This window comes from Chiloscyllium punctatum, chromosome 20 (assembly GCF_047496795.1).
Source record: "Chiloscyllium punctatum isolate Juve2018m chromosome 20, sChiPun1.3, whole genome shotgun sequence".
NCBI classification, from domain to species: Eukaryota; Metazoa; Chordata; class Chondrichthyes; order Orectolobiformes; family Hemiscylliidae; genus Chiloscyllium; species Chiloscyllium punctatum.
In genome coordinates, this window is record NC_092758.1 from 47,799,733 (window position 1) to 47,822,044 (window position 22,312).

Genomic DNA, 22,312 nt, shown 5'->3' on the forward strand with positions numbered 1-22,312 from the left:
CAAAGGGATATTCCTCATTTCATTCGTACACCTTGGAATCTCTCTTATAATCAGTAAATAAGGTGATTAGAGGTCACCACAATCATCAGGGAATCTCACACCTGGAGGGTGTGGATTGTACATAAGGCATGACTGATAAATTTCAAAGATGTTAAGGGTGAATAAGAGAACTGTGGGAGGACCCAGGGCCAAGAAGGGGAAGCAATAGCCTTGTGGTATTATCACTGAGCTATTAACCCAGACATCCAGATGATGTTTCGGGGACCCGGGTTCGAAACCTATCACAGCAAATTAAGAATCTAGTGATGACCATGAATCCATTGTCAGTTGTCAGTAAAACTCACATGGCTGACTAATGCCCTTCATGGAAGGAAACTGTCATGTCTGGCCTACGTGTGACTCCCAACCCACAGCAACGTGCTTAACTCTTAACTGCCCTCTGGGCAATTCAGGATAGGCAATAAATGCTGGCTGAGTCAGTGCTGTCCTCAGCACGTGAATGAATAAAAATAATCCAGTTGGGCAAGCTTTGTACATACACCTTATGGGAGTAATGGTAGAATCTGTCATGCATCTACAAAAAAGCAAAGTTCTGTCCATACCCGGGGTTCTTAAAGACACACAACATTTAAGACTTGAGGCTGGAAATGAACCAATCACATTTCCGTTTACCTTCATGGTACAGCTGAATGGAGAGATCAGATCTACACTTTGTTGCCCTTGGAAGTGGAAGCATTACAAGTGCATAGTGATGGTTCACTGCATTCCACAGCACTGCAGGGATAGTGAGGGGGTAGATGTTTATGAAGCAGACTCAGAATGTGGGATGGCTTATTCACATTCACCAGGGAGTGGACACTGATGTGATTCATGTCTTTGGCACAAGGACAATTTTAGCACAAACACCCAGGAGTATGAGGTACTGGAAGTGCTCAGTGTATCATTGCTGTTTTGTCACTAATGTCGGTCTAGATTTGTATCAGCAGTTTTGCTTTCACAGACAAAGAGGACATCAGAGCTACTGCTGAAATAAAATGTCAACATTTTATTGCATAGATAAATCAAAGGGCAAAACTACTGGATCTTTGAGGAACACAGCAAAAATCAAACAGAAGGCAGACAGTCAACTGCACAATGAAATAATGACAAGAACAAAGAATGACTTTGGGCAACTCAATCATCTTGAATGGGTTAGTACAAAGTTCTCTCTTGCCTCTCTGGCTCAGCAGATCTTTACATGTCTTCCTCTCTTTTGATGGTTACCATGGTCTACTTCAAGATAATCATCCTCCTGTTCATCCTCGAAGGATTCCTTTTAATCCTATATCTCCTCTCTGCCCCAACACATTCCCCTTGGACTAACTGAGATTGTTAAGGGCAAAGCATACCACCATAGTAAGAGACTCTGTCTGGGCTATGCTGCATAGCACCAGCTGACTGGTTCAGGCACCATCAGGGACCCTGTGTTTTGTTCTCGAATGGCACTGGTTGAAATGCAAGCTGTGACATACCTCTGCTCAGTGGCACTCTGAGGATCTCTTTAGAGGTTTAATCAGGTTGGTGTGGAGGGATTATCCAGCAGATATCCTTGATTGGGCCAGGTGCCTTTAAAATGGCGTGTGTGAATGGTCCAGAATGAATGAGTCATGGCTACTCCCTCAATATCCAGCATGTCCTACATGATCTGACTATTGTGGTAACAAAGGACTTAAACATTAAGGGAGTGGATTGACAAAGACTACTAATTTGTGATAGGACACTCTCAAAACTGCATGTAAAATGGATTGCATCCTGCACCTGCAGGAGACTGATGTTAAATGAGAATCATAATGCCTTTTCTTCAATGAATTGATGGGAACTTGCAAAGAGAACACAAGTGACATCCTGGTTGCACATCCAAGGTGAGGGTTGTGAATTGACAGTTGGATCCCCAGGTGCTGCCTGAAAAAATCTGGGGGTAAATAAATTCAGGGCAGTTCCCATCTTTAGATCTACCATGACGGAGTGGTCACCCAGTCTTCGTGGTTACTGGCCCTTATCCAGCAGTTGGCGAAGGTGTGACAGGACAGCTCAAGTCATTTTCTGCACTGGTTTGCACTCGTTTGCAGATAGCTGTGACCTTTGAGGGCAACTGTTTGCCACCAACTTCACAAGAGCTTGGAGGCACTTGGTACTGCAAGATTATCTTCATGCCTGACAGAATTTTGTTAAAACCCCACATAACAGGCAAAATCAAAGTATGTGGGATTAGCAGTAATGTACTGCCCTGAAAAATGATTTGGTAAGTGGGTGGAAATGGAGAGTAGCAGTAAATGAGCTGTTTTCAGATTGGAAGATGATGAAAAGTGGAGTAGCAGGTTTGGAGTGTGCTTGAGCCTCCGACTATTCACACTTTATCATCAATATATAGGGTATAAAGTATGATATTTCCAAGTCTGCTGACAGCAGAAGAGTAGATAGGAGTGAGAGTGGTGAGACTTCAGGGCAATTTAAACAAGTTGACTGAGAGCGTACGTACACAGCAGATGAATTATTACAGAGGTACAAAGTTGTCCACCTTGATAAGAAAAACAGAATGACCGAGTATTACTTGAATGGTAATGGATTAGGAAAGGTTGATGTAAAAGGGGACATAGTTGTCCTTACACAGCAGCTATTGAAAGCTAACAAGCAGCCAAATAGTTAGGAAAGCAAATGGTTTGTTAGCTTTCACTGCAAGAGGATTTGAATATGGGAGCAAAGGAGTCATCCTGCAGTGTCACAAGACCTTGATGAGACCACTCACTTGGAGGATTGTGTGGACTTTTGGTCTCCTTACTTAGAGGCAGTGATAAACTAGGGTTCATCAGGCTGCATTCTGAGATGGCAGTTTTATCTTAGGATGAGAGATCGGGTCAGTTAGTTATGCATTGACTCCAGTTTTGAAGAATGAGAGTAGATCTCATTGAAAGTGTATAGAATTCTGACAGGCCTGGACAGACTGGGTCAGGCATGGGGAGATGATATTTCCTCTGGCTGGAGAGTCCAGAACTAGGGGTCATATTCTCAGAATATGTGGTAGGCCATTTCACACCAAGATGAGAAATGTCTTCACTCACACAGTTGTGAATCTTTAAAATTCTCTAGCACATAATTCTGTGGAGGCCAAGTAACTGAACACATGCAAGAAAAAAATAGAAATTTCTAGAAGCTAAAGGTTCAAGTTGTATCAGGAAAGTGGAAGGATGATATTGAGATAAAGAATCAACAATAGTGGAGGGAGCTCAAAGGGCTGAATGGCCTACTCCTATGTCTGTTTTCTACATTTATTCCTTCTCAAGTACAATTTTTCATGAAAGGGGGCCCAAGAAAATATCAATGTGGCCTTGTCATGAATCAACTGCCAAGAGACATCATCTCCTGTACTCCCAAGCCCACCACAGGAGTCCTGTCCTGGCACATTTTGTCTTGTGCATATGGCCGCGTCAATGTGTTAGCTTTAAGCCTTAGAGATGGTGTGCCTTGGCAAATGGGAACATTGAGGTGTTGAGTAAGTGTGCCTTGCTCCATTGACTCTCATTGATTTCAAAGATCGCAAGAAATTAATCAGAGTATCATACACACCCTCTTGGCTTCAGCAATGGATGGCATGAGGAAGCTCTTTTAAACTTCTTAAAATCAATTTAAATCAAACTGACTAAATAAACCAAATTAATTCAGATTATAGGATGGAAGCACACAGATAGAAATTTATTTAAATTGACATTTTGGAGATTACTAATGCACTCCATCCCCTGTAGTGCCCCTTGGCCAAGAATGGTCTTGAGCAGACCCATGGACATTGAATGTTCCTTGTCCATGAAGAGCTGGGTATGGTCATGACTGTGTTAGAGGAGCAAGCAAACAGGCTGAGGAACTCCACCCAAATATCAGCTGCCTGGCAACAATAATGACCTCTTTGGCCAGGCCCAGGAGCAGATGGTTGATGAGGATGACTTAGCGGAAGCTCTTTGAAACCACTTTTAAGAAATTAATAAAATTAAAGCAAATTAAACCAATTTTAAACAAAAGAAAAGTGCCACCCCCTTAAAGGGATACTAACACAATTTAAATGTTATTTGTTTGAGTTGAAAGAAATTCAAATTTAAACATTATGTTGGAGATTTATGAAGCACGACAGCCTTGGTGGTGCAAATCGGTCACAGAAAGACTGAGCGAGAAACCACATGCTCTCTCTTTAAATACGGACATAACCACAGCAGAGCAGATGGCAGTCAGGATGGAGAACGTCTTTGACAACCCACTACCTAAACCTCGGGTCTATGGCCACCTTGGCCAGGCACAGCAGCAGGCTAAAAAGAAGTTCCTATGATCTGTCCACCTCATTCTGCACTGACCAGCCAAAGATCCAGGATATGGGATTGAAGTGCAAACAAAATTTGAGGAGCAGTCTCTTCAAAAGGTAAAAGAGAGCTGCAATGGGTTGCATTCACAGGGCATATGGAAAATTGATTTTCTCAAAGCTGCAAAAAACACAAATAACCCAGGAGTCACTGAGCCAAATTGACTATTTTTTCACATGTGATTGCTGCATGTGTGTTATGTGATAGTCTGCCAGTCATTGGGATGTATGGCCTATTTACCTGGCATTACTTTAGCACTGGAACTCATCTCACTCATTTTTGTTGGAGTCAAAACATGGTTTTGGCTTGACAGCCCCATCCGTTTGGTAAAAAAAACACTCTCATGGATCTATTGCCTAATAGCAGAGAAAGACAGCTAGCTGCACCTATTGTTCAAACTTTTGAGACACCTTCCCCTTTCGGGGAAATCTAAGGTCGACTAAGGTTTACACAAGGCCCTGCCTGATGGAAGCAAAAGGCATTTCTGCATACGTTGTAGGTCTTTTAAAAATAGGTAATGAAGACAGCTAAACATCCCCATGGCAATGTTGTGATCAATCAATCTAACTGCCTGGTTTACAAATTTAAATTGATAGGGAACTGTCCTTGCAGCTTCTCCATACCAATGATGATCCAACCAATCAGCATCATCTCATTCTATAAGAAACTGCCTTTTTTCTCAAGTCCATTCTTGATGCTTTGTGTGGAAAATAGACACTTCAACCTCTAGTCTCTTTTGATCAGGGTTTATTTATGAAATTCAGTCTAAATGATTGTCGGTTCAGATGCGAGTCCGCATTAGCCACCCGAATGCCATGATTAGATAATATGAGGAAGGTTGGCATTCCACTATATGTGATTTGATTGCATTGTGTAATGACTGGCTCCTGAATACTGCAGTCACCCTTTCAGAGGCTTCACATTCCAGCCCTGAACCCTTGACTGTCAAAGTGCTGATGCAGCCTCAGCATATTGAGGAGAGAATGATATAACTTATATTAACATCCCCCACAACAACTTTGAGATTGCACAATCTCCCTCCAGAAAAAGCCCACCTTGTTAACTACAATTACCCTCTGTAACTATGACCATTCTATCAATGAACAAATGTAATCAGACTTAAACTAGATGCTATCTCAATGAAACGAAATACCAAAATTAAAATCCCCTACTTTATTTATGTCACACCCACTGACTGACTAAGACTCATCCCTAGAAAAGACTTCACAGGACAGCCCTGATGAACCAGATGCTAACTCTTAGAATGAATTTGCAAACAACACTAACTGAGAGTTGAGAGCGTGGTGCTGAAAAAGTACAACAGGTCAGGCAGCATGCGGGGAGCAGGAGACTCGACGTTTCAGGCATAAGCCCTTCATCAGGAATGAGGCTTGTCGGCTGAGAGACAAACGGAAGGAGAAGTGGAACTGGGGGGAATGTACCTGGGAATGTGATAAGTAGATGATAATGTGGGTGGAAGTGACAGGTCAGAGGGGAGGTTAGAGCGGATAGATGGGAAGGCAGGAAGATGGACAGGTAGGATGGGTCAAGGAGATGGTGCCAAGTTGGAAGGTTGGGACTGGTATAAGTTGGGGGGAGGGGAAATGAGGAAACTGGTGAAATACGTGTGGTTGCAGGGTCCCAAGGCTGAATATGAAACATTCCTCCTCCAAGCGTCAGTTGGGTAGAGTTTGGCAATGGAGGAGGTCCAGGACCTGCATGTCCTTGGTGGAGTGGGAGGGGGAGTTGAAGCTTTCAGCCACGAGGTAGTGGGATTGGTTGGTGCAGGTGTCCCAGAAATGTTCTTTGAAATGATTCGCAAGTTGACATCCTGTCTCCCTGATGTAGAGGAGACCACTTCGGGTGCAACGGGTACAGTAGATAACGTGCATGGAAGTCCAGGTAAGTTTCTGTTGGATGTGGAAGGATCCTTTGGGCCATGAACGGAGGGAAGGGAGGTGGTATGGAGGCAGGTTTTACACTTGCTGTGGTGGCAGGGGAAAGTGCCGGGGATTGGGGTTGGGCTGGTGGGCGGGGTGGGGGGGGGGGGGTGAAATCTGTCGAGGAAGTCGCAGAGGGAATGATCTCTTTGGAATGCAGATAGGGTTGGGGAGGGAAACATATCACTGGTGGTGGGGTCTGTTTGTAGGTGGCAAAAGTGGCGGAGGATGATGCAATGTGTCTGAAGGTTGGGGTGGAAGGTGAGGACCAGGAGAGTTCTGTCCCTGTTGTGATTGGAGGGATGGGGTTCAAAGGCGGAGGAGCGGGAAGTGGAGGTGGTGCACTGGAGGGCATCGTCATCCACGTGGCAGGGGAAACTGCAGTCTTCAAAGAAGGAGGCTATCTGGGATGTTCTATGGTGGAATTGGTCCACCTGAGAGCAGAGGTGGCTGAGGCAGAGGAGTTGGGAATAAGGGATAGCATTTTTACAGGAGATATGGTGGGTGGAGATGTAGTCTAGGTAGCTGTGGGTGTTGGTGGGCTTTAAGTAAATATCCATGTTTAGTCAGCCACCGGAAATGGAGATGGAAAGGTCCAGGAAGGCGAGGGAGATGTCCAAGATGGTCCAGGTGAACTTGATGTCAGGGTGGAAGATATTTGTGAAGTTGATGAACTGTTCAACCTCCTCATGGGAGCACGAGGCAGCACCGATAGTCATTGATGTAGCGGAGGAAAAGATGGAGAATGTGCTGGTGTTGCTGCAGTGGATGGACTGTTCCATATAACCGGTGAAGAGGCAGGCATAGCTAGGGTCCATGCAGGTGCCCATGGTGACCCCTTTGGTTTGAAGAAAGTGAGAGAATTGGAAGGAGAAGTTGTTGAGGGTGATGACCGGTTCAGCCATGCAGATGTGGATGTCGGTGGAAGGGTACTGGATGGGTTGGCATGAGAGGAAGAAATGGAGGGCTTGGAGACCTTTGTCTTGGCAGATCAATCTGTACAGGGACTAGATGTTTATGGTGAAGATGAGGCACTGGCGGAAGTGAAGGGCATAGGTGGTGTCCTGAACATAGGTGGGGAATTCCTGGACTAAGGGGGGACAGGACGGTGTCAAGGTATGCAGAGATGAGTTCAGTGGGACAGGAGCCGGCTAAGACAGTGGGTTTACTGGGCCAGTCAGGTTTGTGAATCTTGAGGAGGAGGTAAAATTGGGCAGTGTGGGATTTACTGATGATCAGGTTGGAGGCTGTGGGTGGGAGATCCCCAAAGGTGATGAGGTTGTGGGTGGTCTGGGAGATGATGGTTTGATGATGGGAGGTTAGGTCATAGTTGAGGGGGCATTTGGAGGTGGTGTCTGCGAGTTGGCGCCTGGCTTCAGCAGTGCAAAGGATGATGTGCAAATCCCAACTGAGAGGCAAGCAAAGCATGGACGTTACTTGACTCCCAGAACTGACTGTGACCTAATCTTCAGATTGCAACAAAGTTAATCCTCAGAATTGCAATGAACCAACTCGCCGACTGGCCATGGTCAAACCCTAGAACTGAAATGACCCAGCCTGTTGACTGACTGTGATGGTATCCCCTCACTGACTGGAGTCCTCCCTCACCCCAAGAAGCTTTCCTCTCCTTAACCTTTCACACGTTGTCATGTTCTTCAAGTACATGCTCCCACCTTTCCTTGAATGCTATTAGTTCCATTTTAGGTTCAAGATGGTGGAAGAGTAGAATTTCCCAGCTGGAGCTCCTCTGTTCCACCTATTCTTTTTCTTTTGCCTTTATCTTTTCAAACTTCTAAGTTTAAACTTACTTAGAGGGGAATGGAGTAAGCAACTCCTGGACCAAAAGCTGGAGTGGGGCGATGAGTACTGGGCCGGAGGTTGGTGTGGGGAGATGGGTCCCGGACCGGAGGTTGGTGTGGGGAGGTGGGTCCTGGACCGGAGGTTGGTGTGGTGAGGTGGGTCCCCGGACTGGAGGTTAGTGCGGGGAGGTGGGTCCAGGGCCAAAGACTGGTGTGGGGAGGCGAGTCCTGGACCGGAAGTCGGTGTGGAGAGGTGGGTCCCAGACAGGAGATTGGTGCGGGGAGGCAAGTCCTGGACCTGAAGTTGGTGTGGGGAGGTGGGTCCCAGACCGGAGGTTGGTGCGGGGAGGTGGGTCCCAGACCGGAGGTTGGTGTGGGGAGGTGGGTCCTGGACCGGAGGTTGGTGCGGGGAGGTGGGTCCCAGACTGGAGGTTGGTGTGGGGAGGTGGGTCCTGGACCGGAGGTTGGTGTGGGGAGGTGGGTCCCGGACCAGAGGTTGGTGTGGGGAGGTTGGTGTGGGGAGGTGGGTCCTGGACTAGAGGTTGGTGTGGGGAGGTGGGTCCCAGACCGGAGGTTGGTGTGGGGAGGTGGGTCCCGGACCAGAGGTCGGTGTGGGGAGGTTGGTGTGGGGAGGTGGGTCCTGGACTGGAGGTTGGTGTGGGGAGGTGGGTCCCAGACCGGAGGTTGGTGTGGAGAGGTGGGTCCTGGACCGGAGGTTGGTGCGGGGAGGTGGGTCCCGGACCAGAGGTTGGTGCGGGGAGGTTGGTGTGGGGAGGTGGGTCCTGGACCAGAGGTTGGTGTGGGGAGGTGGGTCCCAGACTGGAGGTTGGTGCGGGGAGGTGGGTCCCAGACCGGAGGTTGGTGCGGGGAGGTGGGTCCTGGACCGGAGGTTGGTGCGGGGAGGTGGGTCCCAGACCGGAGGTTGGTATGGGGAGGTGGGTCCTGGACCGGAGGTTGGTGTGGGGAGGTGGGTCCCGGACCAGAGGTTGGTGTGGGGAGGTTGGTGTGGGGAGGTGGGTCCTGGACCAGAGGTTGGTGTGGGGAGGTGGGTCCCAGACCGGAGGTTGGTGCGGGGAGGTGGGTCCCGGACCAGAGGTCGGTGTGGGGAGGTTGGTGTGGGGAGGTGGGTCCTGGACCGGAGGTTGGTGTGGGGAGGTGGGTCCCAGACCGGAGGTTGGTGTGGAGAGGTGGGTCCTGGACCGGAGGTTGGTGCGGGGAGGTGGGTCCCGGACCAGAGGTTGGTGCGGGGAGGTTGGTGTGGGGAGGTGGGTCCTGGACCAGAGGTTGGTGTGGGGAGGCAGGGCCTCAAGTTTCAAAACTCGTTGTTGTCTGGAGACTTGGCCCGGTGCAGTCTAGAGGCCCCAGCACTGGCACAGACTGGGGGCAAAAAAGACTGTAATTCGAGTACTTATTTTTCTCTTTTTTTTAATGCTGGACTTTTATTTATTATTCTTTCAATTTTGTACCAATCCTTAAGTATTTGTACCAAAGTATCTTGTACCTAAGATGGTGCCATTGAAAAAATTTAACTGCACTCATTTGAGTGCATGTGACAATAAAGCTAATTCTAATTCTAATTCCTTCCTTCTATGCGAAACTGTCACTTAAGAAAATACTGCTGACACTGTCCACATTAGCCATGATCAAATGTTGGAGCAGACACAATAAGCCAAATGCTGGATTAGTGGTGCTGGAAGAGCACAGCAGTTCAGGCAGCATCCAACGAGCAGCGAAATTTCGCTGCTCGTTAGATGCTGCCTGAACTGCTGTGCTCTTTCAGCACCACTAATCCAGTATTTGGTTTTCAGCATCTGCAGTCATTGTTTTTACCACAATAAGCCAAATGGCCTAATTCTGCTCCTCTGTCTTATAGTCTCATGGTCACAAGAATGCCACAACGAGAGAAAAGCCTGTGACTGACCTTGTCCACTAAAGTCACCGTGGAGACACCTATTGAGTTCTAGCAGCTTTAACAAAACTGAAGAGAGGGATCATTGTGAAGGTACTGTTCAAAGCAGGAAAAACTATGTCCCCACCTGGACTAGAGCCAGAGGACCAAAGTTACCACGTAACCACTTGGTTGAGGCAGCCAAGTTCTTGAAGTTTCAGGTAACACCACTGGGCAACAATTAACTGGGAAAAGGAAGCTGATACCATTGAATATTGTATGTGCTTTTGTGTGTGCTTTCCATTATACTTGCTGAGGTAGAACCCTTAAAGCTCACTTAGAGTCCAAGTTAATCTCTGGCTCCTCCTTATCATCTCTATTAGGTCCAGCTTCAAAGAATTCCAGCAGCTTTCTTCAAGCACGATTTTCCTGTTGTAAATCCATACTGACTCCATCCCAAACCCGTCATTCATTTCCAAGTACACTCAATTTTTTTTAATGGACTCTAGCATTGTACCAACTACCATGTTTTTAAACCTTTTTCATGTTTATAATAACTTATCTTATCTTTTTATGAATACAAGTTTTTAGAACAGAAAGGCACTCAATTAAATATTTCCAGTTGTACTAATTAACACATTTTCTCTGAAGATCACGATGTCACCAACAATTAACTATGGGAGCTGCAGAAGATGGCTTGCCACGTCTGAATCTTTATGTATAAAAAAATCTGAAAATTAATCTTTGCCTGTTATATTGCCATAATAATTGGCACTCCCTCCAATTTATTAGCTAGATTCAATAATCACTTCTAGATTCTATTGTACAATTGAAGTTGAGCAATTCAAAGTATATCTGAATACATTTTACATACTAACCTCATTTTCTGATATTGCTTCTATGTCTATCACTCTTTAAATTCATTTTAACTTTCCCCTTGCATTAGACATCCACAAGCAACAACCTGATGGATTAAACAGAACCTGAGCCATTAACCTGGTGAATATAGCATTATTGCAATACATTTGATTTGATTTGAGCCTTTTCCTCAAATTTTGATTAAATGCACTGCAACCTCTCATTTTCTAATGCTACTGCTATCCCCGCAGGCTACCTTCTGAGATATTAGGAACTCAAAATCGCATTCCCTTATTAATATATTGGTACAATACCATTTCATGCTGAAATAAGCAAGCATGAGTTATAGTCGTCTCATACCTTATAAGTGCTTTCTAATAAGAATCGGTTTTAAAGGTCCAAGTATATTGTGATTTTTAGATTGCTTTGGTATATTGACAGATTTGTTTAAACTGATGGAATTAAACGTGCATGTTAGAAAACACAGCCATGGATTCGGACTCTGTGGTGTTGCTGTTGTCAACACTACCTATTTCCTGAAGTGAAAAAATAGCTTCAGATTATTAATGGCTCCTTCCAGCAATGTTCACATTGAACATTCGTACATAGATATTAGGAAGGGCTCTATTGTGGGTGTGATGAGCAGACAACAGAAGCTTTGATAGTACACAGACCATGATATTGAACAGTTATTTCAGTTGCAAGTTCTAACAGTGCAGTTCCAGTGAACTACCCAGGTTTGCTGCTCAAGTGAACCTCCTACCTCATTCCCCCCACTTTATTTAAAGTTCCAGCCATCCAGCTTGCAAGAAAGCTGCTTTTGATGTACTTCTCTTCCAACAAAGTTGGTTAAAGTTGTGTTTTTGGAAGGTGTTTTTTTTTTGTGCATATTTGGACTCAAAAGGTGTGTTCCTGCATCCTAATGTAGGGCAAGGGAGTTCTGTGACTGGTTGTTACAACTGAGATGGTAGGAGTGCACTGCCACTCCAGAACCAACCAAGTCATGGAGTACATCATAGCATTGAAATATTTTATCAAACTTCCAATATTGTGAGTTATGTGAATTTTTATTTAACCAAAAAGATCCATCAACCATTTTTCTTAAACACTAAATTATTGATTATTAAACAAAACCCATTCAATGATGGTGCATAGTGACCAAACACATGCAATATGTAATATGAAATCATAAATATTTACTTTTGTAAGTAACTCAAAACTTAATCTTAAATGCTTCAGGGAAAAGGAAAATATGATTGCTCTCTGCAGCGATTCACTTGAAAAAGGGAAAAAACAAAACATTGACTGCTCAATTCTGGTTATTCTTGAAGCCAGCAAAAAATCAAGGTCTAGAAATTGTAGGAATCTGTCTCTCTAGTGTTCTGGGAAAGGGTGAGCGAGGTATTTCTCGAAAGACACAACTTCCTTCGAAATACAATATTGAACAGCTCTTTCAGTTACATTTGTAGACAAATAAATAACCAAGTTTCACCCAGATCCCTCAGAAAAGTGGAAATATTCTGTAGCAAGCTTTCCACGATTCAAAATCCAAACAAATTTCAATCTTGCAAATGGCTGTTCAAAACAGTCATAAGATCCAGTCATATCACAGTCAGGCATTTTCCCTGAAGTGCATTCAAACAACCTGGAAGCATATGGTTTTCAAATAAAGTGATTTATTTCATAACAAAAATTTCAATATCTATTCATTCACCTTTTAAAAAGTACACCATCCAGGCATTCCATCATCATTCAAGCTTAATTGCACAAAACAAATTAAATATGAAACACCTTAATAATGCTGTCTGAACCACAATTAGGAGGACTGTAATCTCAGTGTCTTTGGCTTTTCTACACAATCGTGATGTGGAACAGAGGTAGCAGAGACGGAAGCTCTGTGCAGAAAGGGGTAGGGGCGGGAGGGGACATTCCACTGAAGGCATCACCTACCATCACGTTTGAGGGAATATTTCTCCATCTTAACTGAGCTTGGTATTTGAGTTTCACCTAGAAAGCAGTTAGAGCTGTTTCATCCCTTTCAACATACCTTTCTGCAGCCTCATAGCAGGATGTGCAAGGAAGAGAATGCAAAGACTATTGAATTCACTATCATCTTTACGTTCTATTCAACCGGAGCCTTCCAATGGGAGTAGATGTCATTGTAAACAAACCTCACTTCACCATGTATTAGTGCATCCGAGAGATAATGGAAACTTTTATGCTAGGTCAAGGATATTCATCATTTTCTGTTCAAGTAACAAAGAGCTCAAACATTGCTACAGGAGACAAGAGGTTGAAATTTTCATCTTACCCTCATCAGAATGAGGGTTCAAGAAACAGAGTTGAACAAAGAAACACCATTTTATACAGCATTAGAAAAAGGTGTTATTGATTGAGCCATTGTTAGTATGGAGATGCAGCAAAATGGCTAGCTGTCAATCTTTAATTTGCAGACCAGGTGGCTGGATTCTGATTGGCATGGCATTGCCAATAGGATGGCAACAGAGACTGATTGTGTCCATGATGCCTTTTTGAAAAATAGTAATGCACATGCAAATTCCTTTTGCATACAAGAAGTAGGATGTTTCTTATTTATATCTGTAGCAAATGCATCACACTGTGAGCCTAACTGATCATCTGAAATTAGTTTCTTAGAACAGTCTGGATTATTTAATAAATGATTGTTAACACCAGAATTGCTCATAATAATGGATATACTTTTTTGAGGCTTGCAAGCATGACTAGTTTACCACAATTGGTATGCTACCCACTATGAATATAGGGCATGTTGTTTGATACAGCGAGCCAGTTGTGGGGGCATATTGCCTAGTTACCTGGCATCACATTGGCATTGAAATTTAGAAAGCACATTGCTCATTTGTGCGATGTGCATAATGTCTTTTTGTCTTGAAAGAAGCATCCTGTTAGTGGAAAAAAAATTCATGAATTTACTGCATTGTAGCAGTGTGAGACCATTAATTTCAATGGATGTTCGAACTTCTGAGACACTTGCCCTTCCATAATAATCTGTGGTAGACTGGACAATGCTCAAGGCCAAACATGGTGAGTGTAAGACTTTTCTTGAGTATTCATGATGTACAACAATAGATAATTTGATCAGGATATCCATTACCACCCTGGATTGTTTTAACATTTCTATTTTAACGTCAAGCTTATACAATGAGCAGATGGCTAGGACCCTATTCACAATGTTGCCAATGAGTCTGATTTTGTAGAACATGGGACCGTAGGAATCCCAATACATAAATTCACCAGTACACATAGGCTTTCAGTAGATAATAGTTAAGAATCCATTATTAGACTTCTCAACTAATACATCAAGGAAAGACGGCTAATTCGATTTCTCTGTTTCAATGCTAAATTTGAGCACAGATGGAGTTGACTATATTGTGTAAAAAAATGATTTGATGTAGCTTCAATTGAAATATTCAAAAATGTGTCGTCTATATATTGGAAATATGCAAGGGATATGAGGTTAGCGATCTTTCTGTTAAAGTTGTGTTTCTCATGGTAACCAGCGAAGGTGTTAGTGAGAGGTGTACCTAGGGATGATCTCATTGCAACACCATCTATTATGGAGTATGTGGTACTATCATTGAGACTAAACCCACCTGTCCAATTTGCTAAGTTTATGAGCTTGGTAAACACAGACTGGGACATGGTTGGCACATATAGATTTCTATGGCATAGTGCAGCTGACAATGGCTTCTTTGAATGGTATATTAGTAAATGAGCTGGCAATGTCAAAACAATACATGCACATGCTACGCTCTCAACCTGTAGTTCTTGTCTGGTCTTAGCTAATTGGAAGCAATATTTCACAGTTTTTTTTCTTCATTTGTGCATGTTGGTGTGGTTGGCTGGCCAGCATTTATTGCCCATTCCTAGTTGCCCTTGAGAAGATGGGAGTGAGCTGCCTTCTTGAACTGTTGCACCTACTTTGGGTTGACCCCCAATGCCTTTAGGTGATGAATTCCATGGTTTTGAGGCATCCGACAGTGAAGGAATCGCAATATTTCCAAATCAGGATGGTGAGTGGCTTGGAGGGAAACTTGAAGGTGATGGTGTTCCCATGTATCTGCTGTCCTTGTCTATCTCGATGGAAGTGGTCATGGGTTTGGAAGATGCTGTCTGAGGATCTTTGGTGAATTTCTGCAGTGCGTCTTGTAGATAGTATACACTGCTGCTGCTGAGCTTTGGTGGTGGATGGAGTGGATGCTTGTGGCTGTAATGCCAATCATGCAGACTGCTTTGTCCTGGATGATATCAAGCTTCTTAAGTGTTATTGAATGAACAGAACCTCTGACACTGTTGTTTATATCTCTTATTGTGCAATATCTAGTGAACATTCTCACTTCTAATCTTCCGATGGAAGAAAGATAATTTCTGTAGCAGCTGAAGAAGCGAATGTGGAAAAGTCATCAGTTAGAATTAGTTACACAACCTCATCTCATCCTTTAGCTAATTAATGTTGCACAGAGCCAGTCATAGATAGAATATGGGATAAAGGAGCATTGCTTTTATGGGTCTTGTTTAGTCCATGCATGAGTGAATATCTTGAGCCATGAGGTGAATCCAATTATATATATATACCACTGTATGAAGTAAATCCACTAATGGTTTTCTTCACTGACCACATGATGCTTTTGAACCTAAAACAAATTTTGCCAACCACACAAGAGAGGAATGCGATATCGATCTTCAGCATCAGATATGTCGGCTGTATGTGCCAATGACTGGTGGAGTTATCTCGTAACACAGCCCATGGGTCATTCACAGTGAGAGTATTGTATTGTGAGCATACCCAACCAGGTCCTGTGTGCAAGTCTCAGAAAAATATATTCATAAAGAAATTTCAGATCATCAGTCAGAGTCACACTGTGTTGCACTTGTGTGTGTTAAAAACAGCATCTGTATAAATACACAGGACCCTGTCTTACATAGGGGAAAGGAATTTGTACTTACATTGAACTTTAAACAAAACAAAAAAAAGTCTACACTATATCTCATGGCAAAAGCCGGGCGAATCAGGATCAGAACCTGCATGGTCTGACAAATAAGATTGATTGGTAACTGTTTTTGCTACATCTCCATGCCAATGATGGTGCAAACAATCAGTATCTTCCTCATTCTATATAAAATGGTGTGCCTTTGTTCAGGTCTGTTTCTTATGTTCAAGTTCTGATGAGTACAAAATGAAAAGTTTCAACTTCTTGTCTTCTTTTAGCAATTTTTAAGAGATAAAGGGAAATTAGCACACTGCTTTTTCAGAGTAAGGGAAGTTTTCAATGTAACTGGGAACCATTCACTGCAACACATGGATTAAAGATTGAAAGGGGATGAGAAAGCATACATACCTACTCAGGGATGACATGGGCTACAGTGATTGTAATGAGGTCAGCCAAGTGGATTTCATAGCATATGAGTTCTCTGATTGGGGCTGTAAATCTGGACCAATCAGGGAGCTCTGGTTGACAGATAAGAACAGGAGTGTCATCAACACCTTTGAGATTTTCAGGGAAAGGTGGGCACTGCAGGGAGTGGAGTGTATTATTACCCCCCCCCCCACCCCCCAAACTCTATTTTGATTTAATCTCTGCTCTCCCCCTCACTGTTTGATCACACAGCATTGCCCGTTGGGAAGGCACTGCTTGTCAATGGCCACTCAGATGTTTCCTTTCTTAAAAAATGAGAGAAAAAAAGAACAGGAGTGTCAGTCATCCTGTTGACTCTGAGAGCTGCCTCTGAGGGATCGGATCGACGTGACATGTAAACGAGGGGTGACTTGGTGTTGGGATACACGCCTCTATGGAGTTATTTCAGTGATGACTTGAGAAAAGTATGCCCCTGAAGAAATTTGTTTGCAATCATCGTCTTAGAGTTGAGGTCAGCATTTCTGGCATCATGCCGTTATTTGGGAACCTTAACTCATTTGATCATTTTGTGGGAGAACAGGGCCAGTATGTGGAAAGAATGTGTTAGTTTTTTTTTCTGGGCAAATGACAGTCAGGCAGATGAAAATCAACAAATAATTCTCCCGGCAGCCTGTGGATGGGCAGTTTTCTTTTCAGTTATTAGGAGCTGAACATTTTCTGAGGCACCAGATACGAAAACTTTTCAAGAGTTGATGGATTTAGTTAAGGAATATTATGATGCCAAGCCTCCTCAAATTATGAGGTACTATTAACTTTGCTCAGCAATTTAAGAACCAAAGGAATCCATATTGGGATTTTTGTGGTTAAGGTGGAAGCATTTGAGTTTGGTTTAATCCTCAATGAGATGCTGAGAGACCATTTGCTATGTGTGATTAATGATGTAACTGTACAAAAGTGCTTACTAGCTGAAGCCCAACTGGACTTCGAGGAGGCATTACAACTGGCTTTATAATTGGCAAATGATAAAGCACATAAGTTGCAGTCTATTCAGATGGAAATGGACACCCTTGCCAGTCTGACCATTGTGGCACAGACAGCCTCACAGGGGGTTTACACCTTCAATACCTTATCTGGGCGAACATGACACCAGTTGTTAAAGTGCACTTGATAATGTAACTTTTAAGAAAAAAGTTTTGCAATTTAAATATGAAAGAACTGATACCAACATGGTCATTCAAAAAGATGAGAGACTTAACAAACAATTCGGGTCTTTTTCAATATATAATTTCAGTTACACCACACTGGAAACTTTTGCTATAAATTCTATGTCTTACAATTTTATTCTCCACAATCACCTAATGAAGGAGCAGCGCTCCGAAACCTGGTGCTTCCAAGTATTCTTGTTGGACTGTAACCTGGTGTTGTGTGATTTTTAACTTTGTACACCCCAGTCCTCTATTCCTTATGAAGGGCTTTTGCCCGAAATGTCAATTTTCCTGCTCCTCAGATGCTGCCTGACCTGCTGTGCTTTTCCAGCACCACTCTAATCTAGACCCCAGTCCAACACTGGCGTCTCCAAATCATCATTTGAGGTGTTAGTACACTATGATCCCAAGTGAGATCTGGTATTGACATGCGCTGCCTCCCAATATAGCATCGGGGTAGTATTAGCTCATAAGTGGAGAACAATGGCCAAACATATACGCATTCCAGACTTTGGCTAATGCAGAGTGTAAATATGCTCAGATAGAGGAGGGAGGTTTGACAGTTATATTTGAAGTCAGGAAGTTCCATCAATACCTTTACAACATAAAGTTGTAATAATAATGGACCACAGACCCTACTAATTCTAATTAAAGAGGACAAGACAGTGCCACTCATAGCTTCAGGCCGAGTTCAGCAGTGGGCTTTAATACAAAGTGCGTATAATTACAAGTTGGGACATTGTCTGGGAAACCAAATAGCAAATGCAGATGTAATGAGATGCCTCCTGCTGGCAGATACACCACCAGTGGTACCACCACTGGAAGGGGCTGTAATGGTTTTAAATTTTGTAGACACATGTCCAATCACAGCTGACAAGATCAAACTTTGGATGCAGAAAGATCTAGTCCTGGCAATTCTGAAACAGCTAGTGATGGTGGGGGATCCCAAAGGTCTGTCACAACCAGAACTGAAACCTTCTTGGACCCAACAGACCAGATCACAGTCGGGGATGGCATTTTATTATGGGAGCAAAAGTGATTGTCTTGAGCAAAGGTCTCTGTCAGGTACTGGCTGAACTCCACCAGGATCATCCAGGTATTTTCAAAATGAAGATATTAGTGAGAAATTATGTCTAGTGGCAAGGATTGGATGTGGACATAACTACAATGGTGGGGTAGTACCCAGAGTGCCAACAAGGATAAATATTACTGCTAGCTGCTCCTCCACGCTCATGGAAATGGCTGGGTAAACCCTGGACTTGGTTAAACGTCAACTCTGCTGGTCCTTTTATTAGCTCAATGTTCTTAGTCATTGTGGGTGCCTATTTAAAGTGACCGGTCATGCATAGAATTCATTTGTCAAACAGGGGGACGATGATGGAAAAGCTATAAGCGTCTTTTGCAATATATCCACTTCAGACGTTATGGTCACAAATGATAGGCTATCGTTTACCAACAGGAGATTTGAATATTTCCTAAAGTCAAATGTTATTTGACATAAAGACAGTTCCACACCATCCACCATCCAATGGTCTGGTAGAAAGAGTAGTCCAAACTTTGAAGGCAAACTTGAAGAAACAGCCTATAGCTTCACTTAATACCAAACTCCCCCAGTTTCTATTTGATTATAGGACCACCCCTCAGATAACTCCAACAGAGGTACTAATGGGGTGAAGACTCCACACCAGGTTAAATCTGATCTTCCTGGACCTGTGTGGAGGGTGAAATGACGTCAGGAACACCAATGCTGAACACAAGACTCTGCTGAACCAGAAACGCGGTTTACTTTAGGGGATGAAGTTTAGTGGAGAAACCACAGGAATGGTCCTACATGAGTAAGAGGCATGGTAAATGTGAGGTCACATCCAGTGACATAGAAAGCTTGGGAAGGTGCGGAAGTCCTGAACAAGCACATGGACCATATGAAAGCTGCAAAGTCATAAACGGTGTGAGAGCAAAACATGCCTGGCTCCTCAACAGCTTTTCTGACTGTTCTGGAACCTGTGGGTTCTCCCTTGCCATCAAGTATTGAAAAGACTTCAGAATCTGGAGTGGGCATGGCCATAGTCACTGCCTTGATGTGTTTGCTGCCTGAAAAAGAGAATTTTTTTTTTCCATGACACTTTGAGAGCAAAAGTCAAGCTGTTGTGTGTTACATGCCACCTGTATCAAAGACAGATTTGGAGGAATCTGACCTGATGCTAAAATATCCAGGAGGAGCTACATAAAAAGAACCGTCCTATGTCCTTGGACTCAGAAGGGGAGGGGTGTTGTGATTGTAAGTGGTTGAGCAAGGTGGACCCCATAGATTATGAGTTTCCCAACTGAACCAGATAACAGGCCCAGTCAGGGAGCCCTGGTTGACAGATAAGAACAGGAGTGTCCTTCATTGAGTCCTTGTACTTACGCACGCAACACGTGCTGCGGGGAAAAATAAGCACTAATTCTGGAAAAAAATCTAAACAGGGAACTTAGAATCTCCTCAGTTCAGGGACTGATTTTGAGCTGGCAAAAAATATAAATAATAGTGTCAGAGGCTCTGTTCAGTCTGAGGGCTGACTCTGAGAGAGTTGAATCAGTATCAAAGGCTCTCCACATGTCAATAAATGGTGGCTTAATGATAAGATACCCACTTCTGTGCAAAGTTAAAAATCACACAACACCAGGTTATAATCCAACGGGTTTAATTGGAGATAACCACAAGCACCCGATAAAGGAGCAGCACTCAGAAAGCTAGTGCTTCCAATTAAACCTGTTGGACTATAACCTGGGGTTGTGTGATTTTTAACTTTGTACACTCCAGTCTAACATAGGCATCTCCAAATTATGACTACCATCGAGACCTCTGTGCAGTTATTTCAGCAGCACAGTGTTAATGTCACTTCACTGGCTATACCGATTCAAGCCCAACATAGCAGCTGACTGAATTTGAATTTATTTAATATTTCTGGAACTGAAAGTTAGTTACATCAATTGTGATGCTGCAGCTTTATAGAACATTAGTTAAGCCGCACTTGGAATATGGTGTACAGTTCTGATCACTACACTGCCAGAAGGATGTGGATGCTTTGGAAAGGGTACAGAAAAGGTTGACCAGGATGCTGCCATTGTATGGGAGATTTTAGCTATGATAATAGATTGCATAGACTGGATTTGTTTTCACTGGAACACAGGAGATTGAGGGGTAACCTGATAGAAGTTTATAAGATTGTGAATGGCATAGATAGAGTGGAAAGTATGAGGTATTTTCCCAGGGTGGTGGGGTCAATTACTAGGGGACAAAGGTTCAAAGTGATCGGGGTTGTGGGGAATGTTTAAAAGAGGTGTGCGAGGCAAATCTTTCACAGAGAGGGTGGTGAGTCACTGGAATGCACTGTCAGCTAAGGTGTTGGAAACATACACAATAGCAGCTTTTAAGAAGCACCTGGATGAATTGGAAGGGAATAGAGGGACACGGATCCTGTAAGTCAAGACAGTTTTAGTATGGAAGGGCAAAATATGTCAGTGCAGGCTTGGAGAGCTGAAGGGCCTATTCCTGTGCTGAATTGTTCTTTGTTCATTGAGTGACATCTCAAATGCGTGAGCAAAGCATTCAGTTTAAAAGCTGTTAGTGAATGAGCCTTGCCAGCAATGTACGCATTCCCTAAAACAATAAAACCTCTCTTCAATGACGTTAAGAACCCTAGAGTTGCCATAAATATCACTGAGTAGGCCATTGAAACACTATCCCATCATTGCCATTGATTCAGAGTTTCCAACTTCCCACCAATCCGCAACATCATACCACAGTATCCTCTTGGCCAAGACTCTGCATTAAAAGCTGACCAGAAGAATATTCATTTTCTCTTGTGTGACAATGCTATTTCTTTAACAAGTTTATGTTGCCCTTTTTTTTCTCAAAGGAGTTGTAAAGGCAGAGGTTCCAATATGTCTGGAAATATCTACTTGCAAAGGTTTTTAAGTCTTGCTTTTAAAATGCCTGTACAATGAAAGATGAATAGGCAGTTATCCCAGTTTAGGATTTGGTTTGGTTTGGTTTTAACATGCAGTCTGTTTGAAGCTGCTGGTCAAGTTTTTCGTTGTGAAGCCAAAGAAGCTGCTGGACCCAAAGAAACAGCTCCAAGGTGATTCTCTTTCTCTCAGTAATCTCTCTCCTGGAAGAACTCGTGTTTGGATGTACATTTTGCCAAGGGGGTGCAATGGGATGTTGCAGGTATTCGGAACAGCATCATTAAGTTGTGATAGAATTGATTGGGTTTTCAGATAGTTGGTATTCCAAATTCAGTTGTCATTTGTTCGTGCTTGATTCAGTAGTCTGTAACTAAATTCTGGTCTGTTTAAAACTGAGTGATTGGGTCAGCTGCATCGCTCTCCACCTGCTTGAAGCAACTAGAAAAATTAGGGCTGGACTATCATCTTGAAATGTTTTGAGGGGGTCTTGCCTGGTCCATAACACTTGTTCAGTGGGATTAGCAGAAGTAGGAAATTATTTCTACGAGTAAGAGGTCTCCATTTAACAGACAATGACCCAGCCATCAATGCACACTTCCTGTGAATGAATAAAATCAAGCTGCCACCATGTTCCCTAGGATGGTGCTTCATCAATAGCAGTGTCATGAAACTCTACCTATTCCTCTTGAGGCTGCAGTGACTGGCCAGGTAGAATTATTGGATACATGAAAACTGAAAGTTGCATTATGGGGTGCAAAACAAGAGGCTTATGGTCACACCATGAAGGACTTTGTCCGAAACGTCGATTTTCCTGCTCCTCGGATGTTGCCTGACCTGCTGTGCTTTTCCAGCACCACTCTGATCTAAACTCTGGTTTCCAGCATCTGCAGTCC